We start from the raw sequence: 23,195 nt of genomic DNA on the forward strand, positions 1-23,195 counted from the left end.
AGAAAATGTATAAAAAGACCTTACTTCCTGATTTTAGTTAGACAAACTCTGTATTAACATGTTTTTGTCTCCTTGCTGAAAGATTAAAGTGCCTTAACCTGAACCTGCCGTGTATTGATCATTTTTGAAGTTTATTTTTCCTTTGACAGATTGGTCCTTCGAGCCGGATATTCTCGCTCTAGCTCAGGTCAGATGGGCCTGGTGGCATGAAACCGTACGGAGAAGAGGCCACATCGGTTCTTCTGCTCTGAAAGACCTCCGACTGAATTGTCATTCAAAAGAGGCCAGCCACTGTTTCTGATCTGTGATTGGAGGATGAGTCAACGGTTCCAGCAGTGAGACGATCAATCACGGAGGCTCATGTAAGGAGGAATTTACCTTTTCTTTGTTTCAGATCAGGGACTTGTTACAGTATTTGTTTTTGTCAGGGAGATTTTATATAAATCAGGGACAAAAAACATTGCTGTCTTGTCATAGATCAGGGAAACAGGAAAGGTAGGCAGTTATTCTAGATAAACTGTGAAAAAGAGACAATCGTGGTACCACGTTATAAGAAGGGTAACGTAACAATTTCTAACTAAGTTAAGACAACATGGGAAATAAGTGCACAAAAAGATCCCGAGATCTGCCATTAACCAAAGACGCGAAATATATGCAATTACAACATGCCGATAACGTTAGGTACTATACAAAATGGGTTAATAAATACAAATTTGATGGCAAATTAGATAAACCTTCACTTATCAAACATGTCAACCAACTTATAACAGACGCAAAAGGTCAGGTAAAAAAGCAACGCCATTTGGGAGTTCCTCAGGCACACAGGTGGCTTGAGGAAGCAAACCGCAGGGAACAAAAGATTAAAAATTCAAAAGCAATGTTTTTAGACAAGGAAGACAATAACCTAGTACTAGCATCAGCCCCTCCACCCCCTCCGCTTCTCTTTCCAGAATATGAAGCGAGTGGACAAGCTGATCCACCTCCGCTATATCCAACAGTCCCTGCGAAATCAAAACCGTTTGTCAGAGATCCTGTCGAGACTAGGTCTCGAACACGTAACTTAAGAGGGAATATTGAATTGTATGAAATAAATAAAAATTCACAAGCTATGAGTGAAAAAGAGATATGCCCACTCATAGAAGTACCAAATCCACAGGCAGGACAGACAGGACAGGACCCAACTCTTCTAGTGTACAGACCATGGACACCGGAAGACATCCGGAAAGCCACAGAGGGAATCCCCATCCGAAAGTTAATTTTAGAAAATTCCTAGAAGACTTACAGGGCATGAGGTTAAGTTACCATTTAAATGGAGAGGAAGTAGAGAAAGTAGTCAGACAAATCGTAGGTCCAGATTGGCACATGATCAGTGGCAACTGGAATCCCCGTGACGCAGAACATAAGCCACTCCCACATAGCAATGCAAAGCTGGATAACAGAATGAAAGGTCTGACAGACCGAATCTCTGAGAAATGGAAGCCTAGGGCTGACTGGACTTGCATTAATTAATGCATCCAACAGGAAGGTGAAACTGTTGATAGATATTATGCTAGATTATTAGAGTGTTTTAATAACCATTTTGGAATGCAAGTACCTGAAGACCAAACACATGATTTCCCATATGAACAACAACTAAAGAATGCATTTTTAAAGGGTAGTATTGCACCCATAAGTAGTTTCATTACAAAGCACATGGTAGATCATTGTACGAGTAGATTACAGTCATTACTTGAATATGCAAGACATGCCGAAAGGCATTTTAATAGCAAAAAGAAAAAGAAAACACAAGTATTCGCAGTAAAAGACGAAGCAGAAGTCTTTGTAGTACAGTCCAGGAAGAAGGGTAAGAAAAATGCCCAGGGAAACAAACAATCTGATACGCGATCAGAGGAGTTTGAAGACAGAAAGAAAAGGGGTGAATGTTTTAAATGCGGGAAAAAGGGACATTTAGCAAGGGATTACAGGCAAAACAAAAAGGTAGCCACGGAAGATAAGGAGGGTGAGGACTGACTATATGATAGTCAAGAATCACTAGAAGGGAATAACCAAGAAAAGACAAATGCAAATGTTATAGAAGGAGTAAATAATCTGATAGAAGAAATAGAGGAAGTACAATAAATCACTGATGGTGAAGAAAATGAAATTTTAGACTTGGCATTATTGAGCCTAGAGCTCTATTTAGCAGACACAAAACCAGAAGTTACATTTCTGGTAGAGGGGAGGGAAGTTAAATTTCTGTGTGACTCAGGGGCTTCACGGACCCTGATACATCCTTCCAAACTACCAGAAAACTCAGAGTCACTCGACTATATATTGATAAAAGCAGCTAATGGACAGCTGTATCGGGACCCACTCTCCCATAGCATAGCAATAACTGACCCTGTTTCAGGGATGACCCAAAAGAGCAAAATTGTTGTTTCTGCAAAACGCCCAGTAAATCTTTTGGGCAGAGACCTTATGCAGATATTTGGCATAGCAGTAGTTCCAACTATGCAGGGTATGGAAGCACAGCGACAAATGGATACTTTTGTGTGTGACCAAAGGGTGAAACATTTTATTGGTACAGCCAGGACTTGGTTACGACTGGTCCAGGGGCAGAAACCGAAGATCTGATGAACATAGCTATCAGTAAATCCCCCTGCTTTGACACTGATAAACAGCATTTGTTGCATTGTACTCTATATTACTGTAGCATACCAGGACCTGATAAAGAATATGAGCAAGAACTGTTTAGAAACCATGCTAACAGATTAGTATTACATAATCTGTACTGGGACACAGAAGGAAGCAGTGTAGCTAGCTGTTCATTGCCCCAGGAATTCCTAGCACTTTATAAATCTAATCGATTACCACATGTTAGTTTAACTAAAGATAAGAATGTGAGGTGGGCAGACCTAGGAGAAAAAGTCACAAGGTGGGAAAAACAGACAGAATTAGAACTGTCAGAACAGGGAGTACAAAAGCAGAAGTTGAATTGGATAACACAGACACACCCAGCTGTGCACTTGCAGGCAAATGAGGACAGCTGAGTAGCACTCTTACTAGAGGAAGAGGAAAAAGCCTTACGAGGCATACCAGAGACTCTGGTCAACAGGGAAATCAGATGTAGGACTTATTCGTACAGCAGGACCAGTCACTATCACACCAAAGTCAGCATTTAGACCTCAAAAGGGACAGTATCCCTTAAGAAAGGATGCAGAAGTAGGAATTAAACCTATAATAGCAGCCTTACTTAAGGAAGGAGTATTGATAGAATCTCCTGATTCGCCATGTAATACACCCTTATTTCCTGTTAGGAAAGCAAATGGAGAATGGCGTATGGTCCAAGATTTACAAGCTGTAAATGAAGCAGTTATACCTAGAGCACCTATGGTGCCAGATCCACACACCTTATTAAATGATTTGAAACCTCAACAGAAGTATTTTTCTGTGGTAGATATTAGCAATGTGTTTTTCTCAATACCGATACACCCTGACAGCCAACATTGGTTTGCATTTACATTTCAGGGGAAAAGGTATACATACACACGACTACCATGGGGATATTGTGAGAGTCCAACAATATTTGCACAGGAAATGGCAAGTAACTTAGCGAGATTTATCCCACTGAAAGGCAGCCAGATTTTACTTTATGTAGACGACATTCTGCTGGCAGCCCCCACCCAGCAAGAATACAGAGAAGATACCATAGCATTACTACAATTTCTAGCCACTCAAGGACACAAAGTAAACAAAAACAAACTGCAACTTTGGAAAAAACAGGTTAAATACCTGGGATATGTAATATCCAAAGAAGGCAGAATATTAGATGAAGACAGGAAAGCAGCAATATTACAAGCACCCAAACCGACTACCAAGAAGGAAATGATGTCCTTCCTAGGTACGACTATTTTTTGTCGGAGTTGGATTCCAAACTATGCCTTGGAGTCTGCTCCACTGACCAACTTAATATACAAGAAGCCTATGGCAGCACAAGATTCATTACAATGGACACCAGAAGCAGAATCAGCTTTCTGCAAATTGAAACAACTGATAGCATCCTCATTAGTTTTAGGATTACCGAACTATCATAAACGATTTTTCCAAACTGTAGATTGTAAGCAGGGCTATATGACATCAGTGTTAACACAGCAACATGGGAACAAACAATGCCCCATAGCTTACTATTCATCACAGCTAGACCCAGTGGCGCAATCCTTGCCCCACTGTGTACAAGCAGTAGTCACAGCTGCAATGGCAGTACAGGCTTCAGCCTCAGTAGTGTTATTCCACCCTCTCACATTGAGAGTGCCTCATGCGGTCACGATTATTTTACTGCAAGAAAAAGTGGCATATCTTTCTCCTGCTAGGCATCTTTCCTGTATGACTATATTGCTGAGCCAACCTCATATGACAATTGAATGATGTACAACTTTGAATCCGTCAACCTTGCTCCCAACCCCTGCAGATGGCAAACCACACTGCTGCCTGCAGGAGATTGAGCAAAAGACACTGCCTAGCAAAGATCTCACAGATGTTCCCTTGGATGATGCCGAGGTGACATACTATGTGGACGGCTTGTGCAAAAAAGGTCCTACAGGACAGAATCTAGTAGGGTATGCAGTAGTTTCTGATACTGAGATTTTAGAAGCAAAGTCTTTACCACACAACTTATCTGCACAAGCAGCAGAATTGATTGCTTTGACAAGGGCATGTACCTTGGCAAAGGGTAAATGTGTGAACATTTTTACTGACAGCCAGTAAGCTTTTTCTACTGTACATGTTTTTGCACAACAGTAGAAAAATAGAGGAATAATAACATCTACTGGTAAACCGATTAATCATGCGCAATTTATTTTAGATTTGTTAGAATCTATTCAGTTAATTCAGAAAGTAGCTATTTGTAAATGCGAGAGCTGATACAGCTGCAAAACAGGCATCTTCAGCTTCAGAAGTATTTCTTTTGAGTGAGGAATTACAACCTTCTGAGATTTTAGATTTTGAAATATTAAAAACAATGCAGACACTTACTACAAATGTAGAAAAACAAAAATGGATAAAACAAGGAGCAATTCTTGAGAAAGGGCTGTACATCTCCAAAGAAAGAAAACCAATTTTGCCGTCTAACTTGTTTAGATATGCAGCTTAGTTGAGCCATGGGCAGTGCCATGTCTCAACCGGCAGGGATGGTAAAGTTAGTGAATCGAGTGTTTACAACGTATGGATTTACAAACTACACAAAAAAATTTTGTGCAGTATGCCATGTTTGTAACATGCATCATGCACAAGGGGCATTGAAACCTAAGCAAGGGAGTTTCCCTACACCACCGTATCCGTTCCATACTATTTGTATGGGTTTTATAGAACTGAACAAATGCGAAAATAAGAAGTACTGCCTTGTCATTATAGATATGTTTTCCAAATGGGTGGAAGCTTTTCCGACCAAAAATCCAGATGCAGCTACTGTTGCAAAAGTCCTCGTTAAAGAAATTATTCCTAGATTTGGCATACCAGAAAAGATCTATAGTGACAATGGCACACACTTTGTAAATCAAACCATACAACAATTGAGTCATTATTTCGGGATTTCCTTGAAAAACCATTGTGCATACCACCCCCAATCTGCAGGATTAGTAGAGAGGCATAATGGAGTCCTGAAAAATAAGCTTAGGAAATTGATTAGTGAGACACAAAAGAACTGGGTGCACTGCCTGCCTCTGGCACTGTTGAGCATGAGAACTGTTCCAAATGCAAAAGGGTTAACTCCTTTTGAAATACTGTTTGGGAGGGCATATTATATACCTCAATGGAAACCTCTCATGCCTGCAGACCAGGAGGCTGACAGTTCACTTGCAGAATACATGAGACGACTTTTAAGTAATAAACAACTTTTGCAGTTAAATTCTGTTTCAGATAAAGAACAACCCAGACCATCAGAAGCAGCAGTAGTCCCAGGCACGTGGGTCTGGGTGAAGGTCGTGAAGAAAAGAAATTGGAGTTCTCCAAAGTGGGAAGGGCCATACCAAGTGCTACTGTCAACACCCACTGCAGTCAAGACCACAGAGCGAGCGTCCTGGATTCATCTGACACACTGTAAATTGGTTAAGAACTTTGAACTGGACAAAAATCTTGTTACTGTTATACAACGAGAACAAAATGACCAGGTATAGAGTAAACAGGGATGCAGAACAACCTCAGAAAAATTGCATGATTATTCTGATAGCTATACTGGTAACAATAATCTTTTTGCTGTGGCCTTTCCTTTTTCAAGCCACATGAGTTAAACTGAACAAACGTGATGCATTACTCATAGACTGGCACCCAAACTTTAACACTTACCAAGCAATTAAATATGTGTACGCTGAGACATTCAGTGTTTCAAACTGCTGGATTCACACAGCTATACCAACAGCATACGGGGGATTATTAAAGACTGCTGTCCCCCTAGGGGTCAATGAGACCTGGGAAAATTAGATTTTTGATACTACACCTGTAAAATCACAAGACAAAATAGCATTGTACTTACCTGTTACACAAAAAGGAATTGTATGTTTTTATAAAAATGACACTATTCAGGTGGGGTTGGAGCAATTGCAATGTGACTGTTTCTTATAAATGTTATATTAAGGCTAATAAGGTAGAAACTATTTGTGATACAAACTATGACTCATATTTTGAGAAAATGCAAAAAACTGTCAGTGAAATATAGCATAATTCTGTTCTTTTAAAGCAGCTTTCTATCATTGATAAGAAAATATTTCATGCAGGGCAAGCATATATCAATACTAAAGTAGAGAATTGTTATTTTGTTTGTGGGAAAAAGGCATACAAATGGCTACCTGAGAATTGGTCCGGCAGTTGTTTTTTGGGTTACCTGGTTCAGGCCATACGACACACTGCAGCTTTGCCTCGAGGGAAAATTTGAAACATCAGAGAGGTCAGCAGTAAACCTGGAAATCCAATAAAGAGACCTGAGAATCCAGTGGAACGGATCAAAGCAGGATGGAGAAACCATACTTCCATGAAAAACAAAGATAAACTGACACACATGGACTTGAGTGACACTATTATATCATGGGCAGGCATAGCCCCTGCATGTGGCACAGTGAAATCGATTTGGGAGCTGAGAAAACTGTCAAAACTTCTCAAAGTTATGAGCAATACAAATTTTCTGCTCTCGAATTAATGACTGATGAACTGAACGCTATGAAAACTGTGGTACTTCAAAACCGCATGGCTCTCGACTTCACCCTAGCGGCGAGGGGTGGTACGTGTGCTTTAATCAAAGGAGAATACTGTTCGTATATTCCTGACAACCAGCATGAGATAAAAGACCATCTTGAGGTGATCCAGCAAGTGTCGGCTATGACCAAACCAGGCCCAAACCCTCTGACGGGCTTTTTCCAGAATTTGTTTGGGGGGTGGGGTTCCATCCTAATGAACATCCTGATTGCCATTTGTGTGGGATTACTCCTATTAGGAGCATCCATTTGTTGTGGTATTCCCTGCATGAAAAAGTTAATCAAAGATTTTATAGACTTTGTATCAAAGTACTGAAATTGAAGAGTTGTTGAAAACTGAAATGCTTTCATAAGTTTAAACTGAATGACTCTCTTAATTGCAAATCCGAAATGGAAGAGGTTAGGAAAAGAAGCAAACCGTTTATGCTTTTGAAAATAGAATAAAAAGTATTAACAGGGGGGAAATGTTAGAGAAATATGTATTAATATGTATGTTTAGTGCTTATTAGAAGCTAAAAGAGTTAACACATTTCATTCTATTTTATGTACAGCTTAATTCTGTATGAAATTATAAGATGATTTTTCAAACCACAGTATGCTTTCTGAAACTGCAAGATGCACCCTGACATAGTATTTGCTAGCACAGCAAAATTTATGTTTATGCCTTTTGGAAGTGTACTGAGAAGCAGGTGATTATCTGCTAGGTCAGGAAAATGTATGAATAGTGTATGAATAGAACAATACTGTTAATATGATTGAATATGAACAATCAGCTCTGTTCGTGTTATGAGAACATGCACAGCTGCGGAAAAGAAGAGATACATGAAACAAAAGACTGCTTGAAGAATCTGTACTTGCCTTGTGCTCGAATTAGCTATAGTACCTTGAATGGTAACATAACATAGTGGGAAGCTGTATCTATCCGGTGGTCACCAAGGCCATGTTGTTTTTCTTAGGAAGTTTTTCATAAAATTGATAGTACAAGCAGAAAATCATGGACAAACAGCTGCTATGAAGTAATGATGTTAAAACTTGTGATCTGTCACGTCAGCTTGGTAGGCAATGTCTTGTTAGAAAATGTATAAAAAAGACCTTACTTCCTGATTTTAGTTAGACAAACTCTGTATTAACATGTTTTTGTCTCCTTGCTTCAAGATTAAAGTGCCTTAACCTGAACCTGCCGTATATTGATCATTTTTGAAGTTTATTTTTCCTTTGACAGTGTGTGTGTGTGTGTTTGTGTGTGTGTGTGTGTGTGTGTGTGTGTGTGTGTGTGTGTGTACATAAATATACATAAATATATAACAGCTACAAACACATGCAATCTGAGGGTCATGGTGCTCCACCCTGGAAGTCTAAATCTGAAAATGCACTCACTGGATGTATTCCTTAACATGGGGAACAATGACATCTGTGCTGTAACAGAGACCTGGTTTATGGCAGCAGGAACACCCCTGCACTACCAGTCTTTAACTCATTCCACACCTTTTGGCTGCAGAACTTGGACTAAAGCTCCAAAGCTGGTAGTATTTCCATAACCATAAAGGATGCACACACCTCCAGAGTGGTAGACCAGCATTATGCATCACAGATCCTGCAGGTGTAGCTAACATTCGTTAAGACAGTGGTTCAGGTTGTAGCCTGCTATAGGTCCCCAAACATGTCCCAAGTCTCACACTCCATGTCCTTAAACACCCTGGAGAATATTAGTGTCCAACCTAACACTCTCATACTGGTTGACTTCAACTACCCCATCATTAACAGAGAAAGCTACTCATGTACCGATGCACTTGCCCATCACATCGACCTGGTCCTTACTAACATGGGTTACTGAAGCTTTACACCAATAGTCAACTCCTTCCTTGTTATATCTGAACACAAATTAATCATTTTTGGAAAACTACAGCCCTCCCACCCCCCTGCACAGGTAACCACCAGGAAAAACCTTTCCAAAGCTAACTATGGCCTCCTAAAACAGAGGTGACTAAACTCACAGCAGCCATTCAAATGGAGACTAGTTGCATGACTGCTGAATCAAACAACAATGCACTATGAACACATACACAAATGCATGGATACCACCATACCCAATAGAACCAAGACCCTCACCTCCAAAAAAGGAAGCTAATCTGGTGGTCCCCGGCCATAAAGAAACTGTACAACAGAAGGAGGGAACTGATACAGAATAAGGTGAAGTCCGAAGACTGGAAAAAAACCCTTATCAGCCTCAATTAAAAGTTGAGCTCCCTCATCAAAGACTACAAAGTTAGCTGTGAAAACAGAATTGGAGCACATAGTAAAGACAACCACAAGGACTCATACAGTTATGTAAAGAATGGTACCTCCTAGACTAAGACAACAAATATTGCCAATATACTGGCCGACATATTGAGTGCAAACTTTACCCCTCTCCCCTACAATGAACCAATCACAATACCAGTACACTGCCAGGCACCCAGTATTACTGTGGCACAGGTTAAAACACCACTGTCCAAGGCTAGGAATTCAGCTTCTATGGGACCTGACAATATCCCTGGCTGTGATCTACATGAACTACAGAATGACCTGGCACCTCACCTGTGTGCCCTGTTTAGGCATAGCCTCACCTTTGACTTTGTCTCTACTGAATTGTGCACTGATACAGTCACCCCTCTCCACAAAGGAGGTGCAACTACAGACCCTGGGAACTACTGCCCCAATTGCCTGACATGTCTATTATACAAAGCTATGGAATGCATCATCATGTACCTAATAAGCAGGGATATGGGAATTTGCAGACTCAGGATCCCACACAGATTAGTTTTGTGAAGAGTAGGTCATACTTATAGGTTCATAGGTTCATAGGTAGGTACTAGGCTATTGGCCCTAGGGCCTATATAAGCCTAACCAAACAGTACCCTGGCTTTTGCCACCCAATGAAATTATTTCCATGTGCCCCTGTCAAGCAGAGCCACAGAAGTGATCCCCAGGATGAATTTCCTATCTCCCATCCAATCATCAAGATTTTTCTTGAAGAGTGCTAATGAGGAAGTTTGTTTGATATAGATAGGTAGTTTGTTCCAGAGTATGGGAATTCTCTAAGACAGGAATCTATCCCTCCAGCATGTTCTGTTTATTGTGGTGACAAGGTTTAGGTCCCTAGAGCTTGTAGCTGGAGGGATTGGGATTTCTTTACATGGAGCATGTCCAACAGCTCTGGATTTGACATAGCTTTGTATATTAGGCAGAGATCACCTCTGGGTATGCGATATGCGACAGAGTAAAGCTGGAGTTTTTTGAGACGGTCTGCGTAGGGCATCTGTTTGAGGCCAGTAATCCTCTTTGTGAGGTATTTCTGTGGCCTTTCCAGTTGTTGTAGATGTATGTGAGGTACATACCAAAAGGGGAGTTGTACTCTATAATGGGTCTAATGAGTTACGAGTAGAGGGGAACAATGACCTCTTTTTTCCTGGATGAAAAACCTTTTGTGATGAGGTGTGACACGTAGAAGGATTTCCTGAATACTGCGGCAATGTGATTATCAAAGGAGAGACTGCTATCCACCTGTGTCCCAAGGTCTCTTATCACACTTTTGGTGTTAAGTAGACTACTGCCTATGTGGTAGTTCATGAGTACAGAGTTTTTACCAAAAGGGATGACAATGCACTTTTTGGCATTGAGCTTGAGGCCATGGCTTTGACACCATGCATCTGTCTCAGTGAGGCCTTTTTGTAGGATATCCACATTGTTAGGAGATTTGATTATGGCACCTAGTTTGCAGTCATCTGCAAACTTTGTTAGCCAAAGACCGTCTGTGCTAGCCTGTACTTCAGAGAAGTAGATACCAAACAGGAGAGGACCTAGGACTGAACCCTGTGGTACTCCACTTGTCACTGGTCTGAAGTTGGATTTAGAGTCTGCTACTTTCACAGTGTGGGTTTGGTCAGTGAGCCAGTTGGCAGCCCATCTTGTGACATAGGGATTTACACCTAGTTTAGTGAGTTTGTCTATAATTCCAGAGTGGGGGATGGTGTTGAAAGCCTTGGCGAGATCTAGATAGGCTGTGTGTACCACCTTACCCTCATCTACAGCTTTGGTGACTGCTTCATAGAAGTCTATCAGGTTTAGGAGACATGATCTGCCTTTTACAAACACGAACTGGGTAGGGTCCAGAGTCTGGAGATTACCAATGTCATTGTTTATAAGTTCCATGATGATACGCTCCATAGCCTTGCAGGCCAGGCTCATTAGGCTAATGGGGCGGTAGTTCCCGGGGTCTGTGGTGGCTCCCCCTTTGTGGAGTGGGATAACCATTGCTGTGTGCCATTCAGTGGGCACAAAGCCTGTGGTAAGGCTATGATTGAACATGGTACTTAGGTGGGGTGCCAGTTTGTTTTGTAGTTCATGTAGAATGCAGCCTGGGATGTTGCCAGGTCCCATGGATGCTGTGTTCTTGGCTTTGGAGAGTGTGTTTTTTACCTGTGCAGCCATGATTACAGGTACTTTGCATTCTTCCAGTATAGAGATGGACCCTTTAGGGGAAGAGAGAGGGGTAAAGTTAGCACTGAGCCTATCTGCCAGGATGTGTCAATATCAGTTGGTTCTGTATATTTAGTGCCATTGTGCTGTAACTCAGAGCAGATCTGACTGTTGCCATTGAGATTCTTGACATAGCTATAGAATGCTTTGTGGTTGTCTTTAGAATCAGTGGCGATTTTGTTTTCATAACAAGCTTTGGAGGATTTTTTGAGGGATCTCAGCTTCTTACTGAGGCTGACCGCGGAGTTCCTCCAATCATGGGATTTTACTCTTTTTTGCAGCAGTTTTTTTCTTCTGTTGTAGAGATTGTTTATAGCAGAGGACCACCACTTGCTCAATCAACCTGGTCAACTTCTTAGAGTCAGTCACCTGAGCACATTCCTCACTCAGGAATAATGCAAAACCTCACTAAGCTAGGCATCAACCCCTATATCACTAGGTCGGTTGCAAACTGGGTCACAGATAGGACTTACAGTGTGATAATAGCTGACTCCAAGTCAGACTGCTGAGCAGTCATAAGTGGAGTCCCACAGGGTTCTGTCCTTGATCCTCTCATGTTTGGTATTAACTTCTCTGAAGTCCATGCCAACATGAAGGGACTCTGGCTGACAAAGTTTGCAGACAATTGCAAGTTGGGTAATAATATTAACTACCTAAGTGATGTTAGCATCCTACTGAAAGGCCTCACTGAGACCAATGACTGGTGTCAGAGCCATGGCCTTAAGCTCAATGTCAGAAAATGTGTTGTCATCTCCTTTGGGGAAAATCCAGTTCCCATGAATTACCACATCAATGGTAGTCCCCTGAACAAAGAAGGTGTTATAACAGATCTGGGTACACAGGTTGACAAAAATTTCACTTTTGACCACCATATTGCCACTGTGGTCAGAAAGTCCTTCTATGTGGCACATCTCAGTACTAATGCATTAGCATCCAGGAAGGAAGAGGTCATTGTCCCCCTGTACTCTTCTTAACAGAGTGACACAGTTTGTTTCGGCATATATATTCTGATGGGTGTGAGGTAGGTAAATGAAATGTATGTCCTCATTTTCCAACAACAATCATATCATCACAGTGATTTACCAGAGAATAGAGAATAATCTGCAAAACAGACCATACATATGAGCAATAAACCTGGATATCCTGAAACAATCCACCCAGTTGACAGGTATGCTCAGAACCCCTTACTGCAATGAATCTGAACCAAGGCTGACAAAGTGGTGGGTGGAAGCCATGAAAATGGGGATGTATCTGAAGTACTGGTATAGATAAGCTAACACAGTTGCTGAAGTAACACCCTCCTGTGTGCTTTAACATATATTTAGTGAAATAGCACAAGTAACTGAAATAAGAAATCTGCTATAGGTATTTACACATGTATTTGCAAATATATCAGGCACTACAGGGATGTAACAGCACTGACAAATAGACACCAGTGTCAAAGTGCATACCCACAACCAATGTCAACACAGTCACAGTCCCACACCGGTAAGTCAAGTGAACAGTAGAGTATACGGACTGTATGAACAAATGCATCATTGTTTGCCACTCACACACTAGCCCTACATATACACTCCCAATTCTCAGTTTAGTCTGAATCCTGACCTTGGTACAGGACATGTCTCAGTCTGCCCCTACAAACACATACAGCCAATAAATCAGCAGCAACTGCGGCAGCATGCACAGTCAGATAAAGAAGGAGGCATAACACTTACATCGACCCCCTCCATATACAGCCCAAATAACATGTACACATGACATTTGTACACAATCCTGACAGTCTGTTAACAATGGCCAGACATACGCAGGTCTCTCACATGTATAGTTCATCTCAGAATGTACAGGCTCAGGACTTATATCTATGGCCTCTTCCCTGACATGCCTGTGGGTCTGCTACATCACTGGGATGGTAGCAGGAATGAAGGCAAGAAATAATAATACTAAATACGTCTGAACCTCATTGACATCTGGACAAAGCCTGACATCATTTGGGGACAGAGGCACAAACACAGGGGTAGATTGGACATATTGTTGTCATACATTTAGACAGTTGCAAATGTTACTGGGTTTGTTGTAATATATCCTTTATGAGGAATATGGTCAGCAATACCAATAGATGTGAGTATTTACTGACTGCATTCCCCATGGTCCATGACTGATGTACCAAAGACACCAACTGTCTGGGGAACAGACAAAACATAACAGGCAAACATGTGGCCAGTCTATGGACATTGTGCCAGTGGAGAGGTATGTCAGAGATATATCACTGTCAGTCATGAAGTCACTCACTAAATGCATGTCCACAGAAACCCCTTTCAATCTATCAATCCACCATGTGTATAACAGCACTGATGACATAGAATCTGTTCACTAATCTTGGGATATGTTCCCATGTTGTTTGGCTGTCTTCACATGCTCTGTCCTGTGATGTATTGCCACCTACTGTATGTGAATCTGTAGCCCACCACCTCTGCAATGTCCCTCACACAGGCAATGAAAAGGGGCAAGGCTCACATTAAGGAATTTCCCATATGTTGGAATTACCAGCAGTGTCTGGGCCTACAGCACAATACTGTGGGGGCACCTATGTAGTGGTATGGCCTTAGGAATACCTGATATCTGCACATCTGTACAGAGGACAGACAGAAAGTAAATAGCCAATGGGTTATGCATTAGAATGAATGTTTTGAAAGATAGAAGTCTGAAACTGAAAGGTATGCCATTACTATATGACAGCAGTCCTGTCTACAGTTAATATCATAATATCATATCAATATCCAATAGGAGGTACACAAAAACATACAGCTGAAACACCAAGAACAAGATAATCAGTACTTAGAATCCTAGCATTGCATGCATGGGTGTATGGTTCTCATACTACAATCTGCAATATACTCTTACTTGGAAAAGCACTATTAAAAGTACTAACTTAATGATACAATATGTGTTAAACTATTTTTGTCAACCAGTGCACTGTAGCTGGTGTAACATGCAAGTGTGACTGCATATAACCTGGGATGCTACCCATGTATAAATCAAATACAAAGAAATAAGATTGTGGTACTACCCATGTATACCCAGGTGTCCCATACAGTATAGCCACACCACTTGCTACTGTAATGACAGCACGTAGAAGCACGTTATTTACAGGAAATTAAATACACTTATTAAAGATGTCATTACCCTGCTATTTTATCATGCTGGAATGTAATCAATGGTTACCAGGGCTGAGCTATGCTTAGCAGGTTTAAGCATTGCTTAATTGCAAATGCTAAGCAGATTTGTGCACTGATAAATGAAGCCTACACATTGTAAGTGCCTATTTGTTTAACCACACATTAGCACTGCTTACTGTCACGCAAACCCACTCAAACACGCTTAAAGCTGCTCAAAACTGCCTTAACACTCTGTATCCAACCATCCTTGTTCTGCATAGCAACAAAATAAACAGCTCTTACAAGCCTTGAACACAGGATCCAGCACACCATAGTCAAAGCTATTTACCAGTGAGTTATCTCAGATGTACAGTTTTAGGATTTCTCAAACATGCCCTACTTTACACCCACTTTACACTGGGGAAGAGACACTGTGCAATTAGGAAGGATTGGTATCTACAAATATATATATATATATATATATATATATATATATATATATATATATGAAAAGAAACATATACATAGAGAGAGAGAGAGAGAGAGAGAGAGAGATAGATATCCATGGAGATACATATAAGTGTATAACAATATATAGATACATTACCAATAAATACTGAGGTGTGTGTGCGTATATATATATATATATATATATATATATATATATATATATATACACATATACAAATATATGCATATATATATATATATATTTATATATATATATGTATATAGACATATTTATATATATATATATATATATATAGAGAGAGAGAGAGAGAGAGAGATGCATACATGTCTCACAATGTCCATACAAATATATGCTGCTGATAGATCACCCACAATTAGGGCAGCATGCACAGTTGGATACAAAAGGACCATGACACTCACATCTGCCTCTCACAGTCCAAATAAATAAGTGAACAGTACACTGCTACAAAATCATGATAGGTGGGGGTGGAGCCTAGATGACCAACTGAGAGCAGTGAATTTTAAAAGCTCATAAACTAGTATAATAATATAGGAAATTTTTATTATTTTCAAGTTTAAAATGTCAGAAATCTATAGATAAATTACTAAACTATGTAAATATCAATTTTGGTGGAGCTATACAAAAATGTTCCTTTCAAGTAACTTGGAGATACATTGAGTCACTGAATATGAACAACTCAAGGAATTCTCACCAAGATGCTGCTTTGAAAAAAACTGCAATCTATTAAATCTAACTTACAGGAACTATCTTTGAAGATGGATGGCTTTAAAAATTACTTAGAAAACCTCAAATTAAATTCTCAAAAACAGACTAATACTCTTAAGGAACTATTATAGCAGCACAATATAAAAATAACAAATATAGAGACCTCTCTAAATGACATTGAAGGTAGACTCAAAGAGGAAGAATTCTAAAAAGAATTTCTGCTTAAACAGAATACATGGCTACTTAACAAACTAGATGACTTAGAAAACAGGGAAAGGGGAAACAACATAAGGATCTTTGGTCTGCCTGAAAACACTGAAGGTGAAGACATTATTTCATTCCTAACAACCTGGATTCCTGAATTTTTAGACTTGAAAGGGGGAATTTCATTTGGAATAGAAATAGCACATAGAGCACTGAGGAAACATGCTTCTAACACAACAAATACTCCACCCAAATCCATAGTTATACATTTCTTTCATTTCTGGACAAGGAACTAATATTAAAATCTGCTTGGAGAAAATCACCCTTAAAATACAATCAAAGCCTGATAAGGTTTGACAATGATTATTCTTCCAGAATACTAGAACAATGGAAAAAAGTCTGGCCAATAATAAAACTGTAGAAACAAAACAACATTAAAGCACAGCTGACCTTTCCAGCCAAAATAAAAATGATTCGTGCCAATGTGATGAGAACCTTTAATGACTTAGAAGAAGCTACTATATTCTTCAAAAAGAACAATATAGTGCATATCCCACCAGAAATGGAATGGATGGCCCCTACTCTTAAAAGAATAAAAGAAACAAATCCTTGGACTGATGCTAGAAAGAAGAAACAAAAAACTGATTCCAAGACAGCTGTCCCAAAAAAAAAAACTCTTACAACTACATCTCTCAAAGTATCAACTGATATGCTACATCACTTGTCACTTGTTTTTTTTATTTTTTTTTAAAAAGGAGGGATTCTTAAACAACTGAGAAACAGTAATGATTTATTCAGAATATTCAGAGTCCACTAATTCTTCACAAACAAAGGTATGTCAAGATGAGTTACTATTTACATTATATATAAGCTAAACAAAGCAACATATAATACAAACATAGAAGTTTGTATTCCCCTACTTGAACTCACTGAATACTTATCTTGTTCGTGTTTCATTGATTTTACTTATAATAATTTAAGTAATTAATTAATTAATTCGACAAGGTACCATTCATCAGAGTTCAGACTTAAATGTAACAAATTAACATCATATATAATAGCAGTAACAGTAGAGTGTTTTGAAAAAAATGCTGTCATGGAGACTGATGCCTTCTTCAGTTAAAGTATGAGTTAGAAATGCCATGTATATCCTGGTTAAATAATAGTAGCAAGCTGTTAGCACAAATGTCATCATTATTCTGTCTTTATATAGTTAATAACAATTATGGCAGGTATTACACCTACGAGTGCTGTTTGATCAATCCTGATATGGTGTGCATGGATGTAGCTGTATCTGACAACTAGTACAAATGTCATTATTATTCTGTCTCAACACAATTAATATCAATTATGGCAGGTATCATAGCTTCAAGTGCTGTTTGATTAAGCCTAACATGGTGTATGTGGATGCAGCTGTGTCTGGCAGCTGTTATATGTTGCCATTTCCATCTCCAGGAAGCTGTGGGTTATGGCTTGCGATCAAGGTTTATTGATGCTTGTGAATTAGGAAGAGACATTTGGTGTTTTAGCCTGGATCCAGGGGAAGGAGTTGGTTAGAACTGTGATTTGCGATATTTTAACAGAAAATGGTTTGTTTTTACGTCTGCTGAGTGAGAGGTGGGAAGGCAAGAGGAGTGTATTATCTCTTGTTGTGGCAGCTTGTTGGGAGTTTTTTTTTTTTATCTGTTTGCTCTCTGTTCTTTTACTGACTGCTGCCTCACTGAAAGAGAGAGAATTTAGGCTTGAAATCGCAGTGAAGTGAAGCTTTGCTTCAGGTGCATCATCGGCATATGATATGCAGTACATAGACACACTAACAGAAACAGTCACTCCTAGGTCACTATGGTAATGGAGACATAGTAACGATAATGCTTATCAGCGTGTGGTCGATCAAATAACTAAGCAGCAGCCAAAAAAAAAAAAAAACACACACACACAACAGTTATGTAATGTATGATTTTAGTAAATCTAGACATAAAATATATAATCGTCACATAAGATGAAGTAGTCTGCTAAGTTTAGATATTAAAGACTGGATTTAATAACATAGGCTTGTGTATAATAACACTGCTGTCTTAACTTGTCATAAATAACATACACTACATTGAACATCAACGGGAAGCCTGATGATTTTCTTATATAAGTAAACATGTATAACAAGTCATGTAATTGCTTTAACTTGAATTGTAGTTTTTGTAACCCATCTTGATCACACATAATACTTAAGCTGTTACCAAGGTAACTAATGTTTTATACATGACATCAAACTGACAAAGTAATTCAAGAGAAACAATAGAAGCCTGAACTAGGAATGCCACACAATCTAACAATCACATTCTGAACAAATAGCATCAAATTGATAATAATCACTCAGTTTAACCTTTGTTGATTATACAAAATAGAATGTTGCCATTTAAATCTAAAAACTTTCAGTATATGCCATAAAATGGCAGTTTATGAATATGGAATGGGAACTTGTAATCTTTAATCACAATATGTGAACTTTTTGTTTTTAACCTATAATTTCACTCATTTTATAATAAGGAATGAGAGATACTAAAATCCTTATGTGTAGGAAATGGGAAGAAGAGGGATGCACTGATAATTAAAATGCACTAATTTTCAGCAATGTTCACATAAAACAAACTTGATGCTTTAAGTAAGTTATCAACAAACAAATTGATTACTTAAATGCTGGCAAACAAGGAAATATAACTTCTGATATATCCAGTAAAATACATTGTATTATAAACATTACGTATAAATATTATTACCATCTATTTATATTAAGTAAAAAGTTTTGAAAGACTTACCCCTGGATTCATGAAGCTTGCGCCATGCGCCAGAGTAGCGTCGGCGATCTAGCACCGAATATGGCTATCGAGCGATTCAGGTAAGAGTTGTTTCTATGTGCACTACCAGCATACGCCAGAGCTGCCCAGCTCATGGTACTTGTATGCCAATTACCCCATGTACAGCAGTGTAGCATGCAAATGAAGGTATAAAGCAATTCATGAAGTGGTGCAGGCATAGCGTAAGCATGCAGAAATGTAAAACAAAAAAAAAAAAAACGGTTTACATTTTTTCAAACAGAACATCGGAACCATGAAAGCAGACCAAACGTATGTATTACAATGTTAACATATGTCAATGGCTAAATATACAGCCAATGGCATAAAAAAACATGCACAACACATAAAAAATAACATTTAATGTCATGGCCACACTAATGCAAAGTACAACCGCAGTGCATGGGTGCACAAACGGGAACACAAGGAAAATATATTTAGATGTCATAAAACTGCAATGTAACACAAATCATGATTTCACAATAATAGTCAATGGTACCATGCTACACCACAACCAAGGCGCAAGGGTTGCTAAGGGTCTATGACAGTGTTCCACACGGTAACTAGGAATTAGTAGTCAATGCCATGCAATTGAGTCAAGTAATACTGAATTGCAAACATCCCGCCGGCGTAAGGATGTACCACACGGCGCAGCGGTACAACACCAATTAGTGGCTTGGAGGTAAACATGACATCATGAGAGGTGTGCACCACCATAGCTGTAAGCACATTGGAGCATTGGTAATCTGGGTTGCCTGTTGCTAAGCAAAGCCACAGGATAGGGGTGTGGACCTAGCCATAGCTATGCTTAGCTGAGAGCACACAAGATGACCAAAAGTGCATGTGAATGTGGATGAAAACACGCACAAAAGCCGGAAACCGGGAGCACGTGGCGTGCAACTTAGGTGAAACAGGAAGGGTACAGGAAGACAATAAGGAAATGCTGCAGCATGACAAATGGAGTACAAATGAGTAATTAACACCTAGAAACTCACAGTGGGCCACAGACAACAGCTAACAAGGCTGCTAGCAGCTACCTGCAGAACAGGAAAGGGGAGGTGCCGTGCAGCAAAGAAAAGAGAACTGTCACAGCAGAACAAAGCAAACTTGCTGTAGATCAGCTACATAACACATTTCCCAACACAATCCTGGGTTGTGGAAGCACAAAACAAGAAAGGCAGCAGCTGGATGCATGCCTGACAATGGGAGGTGAATCTGGTTGAAAATAGAAGCAAAGGGCAATAGATGAATCACGGCAGACAAGCGTAAGTCAACACCAAAGGCCCCGCAATAGCAGTACCTGCTGTAAAACCAATAATTAAGATACCCTGCAGCTGGAATACACAGACACACCCAATTACACCAGCATCATCCATTGCACAATAGTATAAGTTGTGAAAGCCCCACACACACACTTTTGTATTCCCAGACACTCTGCACCATTGGTATATACAGACGGGGAACTTTTAATATGTATATGTTAGAGGCTGCCATAGCTTTGATTCACCAGCATGTGTTGGAGACTGATGGTGATGTGGAGGATGATGCTGACAGCCATTTCAGGCACCGGAGGAGGAGACGAGTATTCAGATCCAGGGTAACCTACCAGGGGCTACATGATCTGGAGATAGTAGAGCGTTACAGGGTGGACAGGGATATCATACAGCAACTTGTTGAGCTGTGTCGGCCATGCCTCAGAGCCAGAAATAACAGAGGGAAACCCATCCCCGTGGACATGAAGGTATGTGTAAGCTTGAGAATACTAGCCACAGGTACCTTTCAAAGGCCAACTGGGGATATCATGGGGTTCTCACAGGCATCAGCATCCAGGGTACTCCACCAGTTCCTGGATGCCATGTTACCACATGCCAATGAGCACGTACACTTCCCCCAAAATGCAGCAGGAGTTGGCCAGCAATATGCATCTCTTCCACCATGTGGCGGACTACCCGGAGGTACTGGGTGCAACAGACTGCATGCACATTCACATCAAGTCACCACCCGGTGAGCAGGTTAGGCACTACATAAACCACAAGAGATTCCCCTCCATCAACTGCCAGGCAGTGTGCAATGCCCAGGGCATTATCATGGATGTGTGTGCCGGCAGTCCTGGAAGCTATCACGACTCCCACATCTGGCATGCCTCACAGCTGTATCAGGTATTTGTCAGGGGGGACAGCCCATATGGCCACCTGGTGGGGGATGCTGGCTATGCACTGGGACCATGAATGATGACACCTATCAGAAATGCACACACAGCCACGCAAGAACGCCATAATGAGGCACACACAGAAACCAGAATCATCATAGAGTGCGTGTTTGGAATGCTGAAATCACAGTTCTGTTGCTTGGACATATCTGCTGGAGCCTTGCAGTACTCTTCAGGAATGTATGCCCACATCTTCATAGTATGTGCCATCCTACACAATATGATCCTGCGGAAACAGCTACAGCAGGGACAGAATGGTGAAGGCCCTCACAGCCCACCACCATTGCCAAAGGACCCACAAGCACAGGGGGGCTCAGACCATGAACACCCTATGCTAGCCCCAGTAAGAAGACAGAGGTGTGCCCAGTATGCCCATGTCTTGGCAAAGAGGGAATGTATAGCACACACACTGACAGTGTAGGTACTCATGGACTCTCACCCTTCTCCACCTGCACACTCAGCAAATATGGATGGCACACACACACATGACCACCTGTAAATTGCCATGTATAGGTGGTCTAGTGTGTGCATCCTACATAGGCAGCCCTCAACTATTGTACACATACCCGCCATTGGCACAAGGTAAGTCAATACCTGAACAGTATATTAAGCTATCAGCATGTGTCCATACTGTATGTACAGGTTTATAGATACATAGGTAGGTACATGGCCAACCACTGAGGCCACTCATAAGCATAGGCAAAAATGTGTCTGCTATCTCCACCCCATCTATCAACTAACTGTCCCTCTGTGGAGCAAAGCCACTTGTGGGATCCCTGGGGTGTAGCTACAGTTCACCACCCATTCTGCAAGGATTCCCCAGAGTGTTAGTGAGGGTTTTTGTATAATGTAATCAGGGATGTGTTTCCAAATAATGGGGAGTATCCCTGACAGGAGTCTTCACAGATGTGTACATGTTACATAGTATACCTTAAACACAGCTTGTATATATAGGTAGTTCTCCACAGAATAATAAACATGTGGAACACACAGCAGCTGAAATGTACATTCATCACCCTTGCACTACCAGTGCCTGCTCTGAAAGGTAAGTTATCACTGCCAGGATTAGAACACGCAACCATGTACACATTCATCACAATAACATACCACTAAGCTATCTGAGATTTACCAATGGCAGTCGTGTATACTGACAAGATAAAACACAAAAGGTAGGAATGTGTTGAAATAGGACAAACTGACATGTACACAATGAAAGGTGTATGTTTATATATATATATATATATATATATATATATATATATATATATATATATATATATATATACACACACACACACACACACACACACACACACAATCATAGATATATATGTATATATATATATATATATATATATATATATATATAGAGAGAGAGAGAGAGAGCTATGTCTATATATGGGGATATGCATATATATGTAGATATATAGATAGGTTAACAACATCTACATAACCATAGAGGTACATATAAATGGGATACCTACCACATACCAACTGCTTTACATACCGACACATGTAATCCCGAGGCTTAAGGTCCGAAAGCACACAGTACCGAAACACCAGATGCACGAGGTGTAATCTCACAGTGTTAATGGACAGTTAGTCAGTGCTTCTGGTGTTGTGGTTTGGGTAGGTTACTGTGTGTACGTGTGTTTCTTAGGGCTATAGTGTGTGTAAGCGTGTGTTCTGTGTGTGGTGTGTGTTGTTGTGGGACTGTAATGTGTGGTTGTGGGTTAGCTTTGTGCATCTGTTTGCATGACCTAGGATGTAGAATCATAAAGTAGTGGGTGGTGTGTGGGTTGCAGACACCTACATGGGATGTGTAGGGGGTTTGGCCACCTG

The sequence above is a fragment of the Protopterus annectens genome, chromosome 3.part0, assembly GCF_019279795.1.
Source record: "Protopterus annectens isolate FY-2018-M chromosome 3.part0, PAN1.0, whole genome shotgun sequence".
Lineage (NCBI taxonomy): Eukaryota > Metazoa > Chordata > Ceratodontiformes > Protopteridae > Protopterus > Protopterus annectens.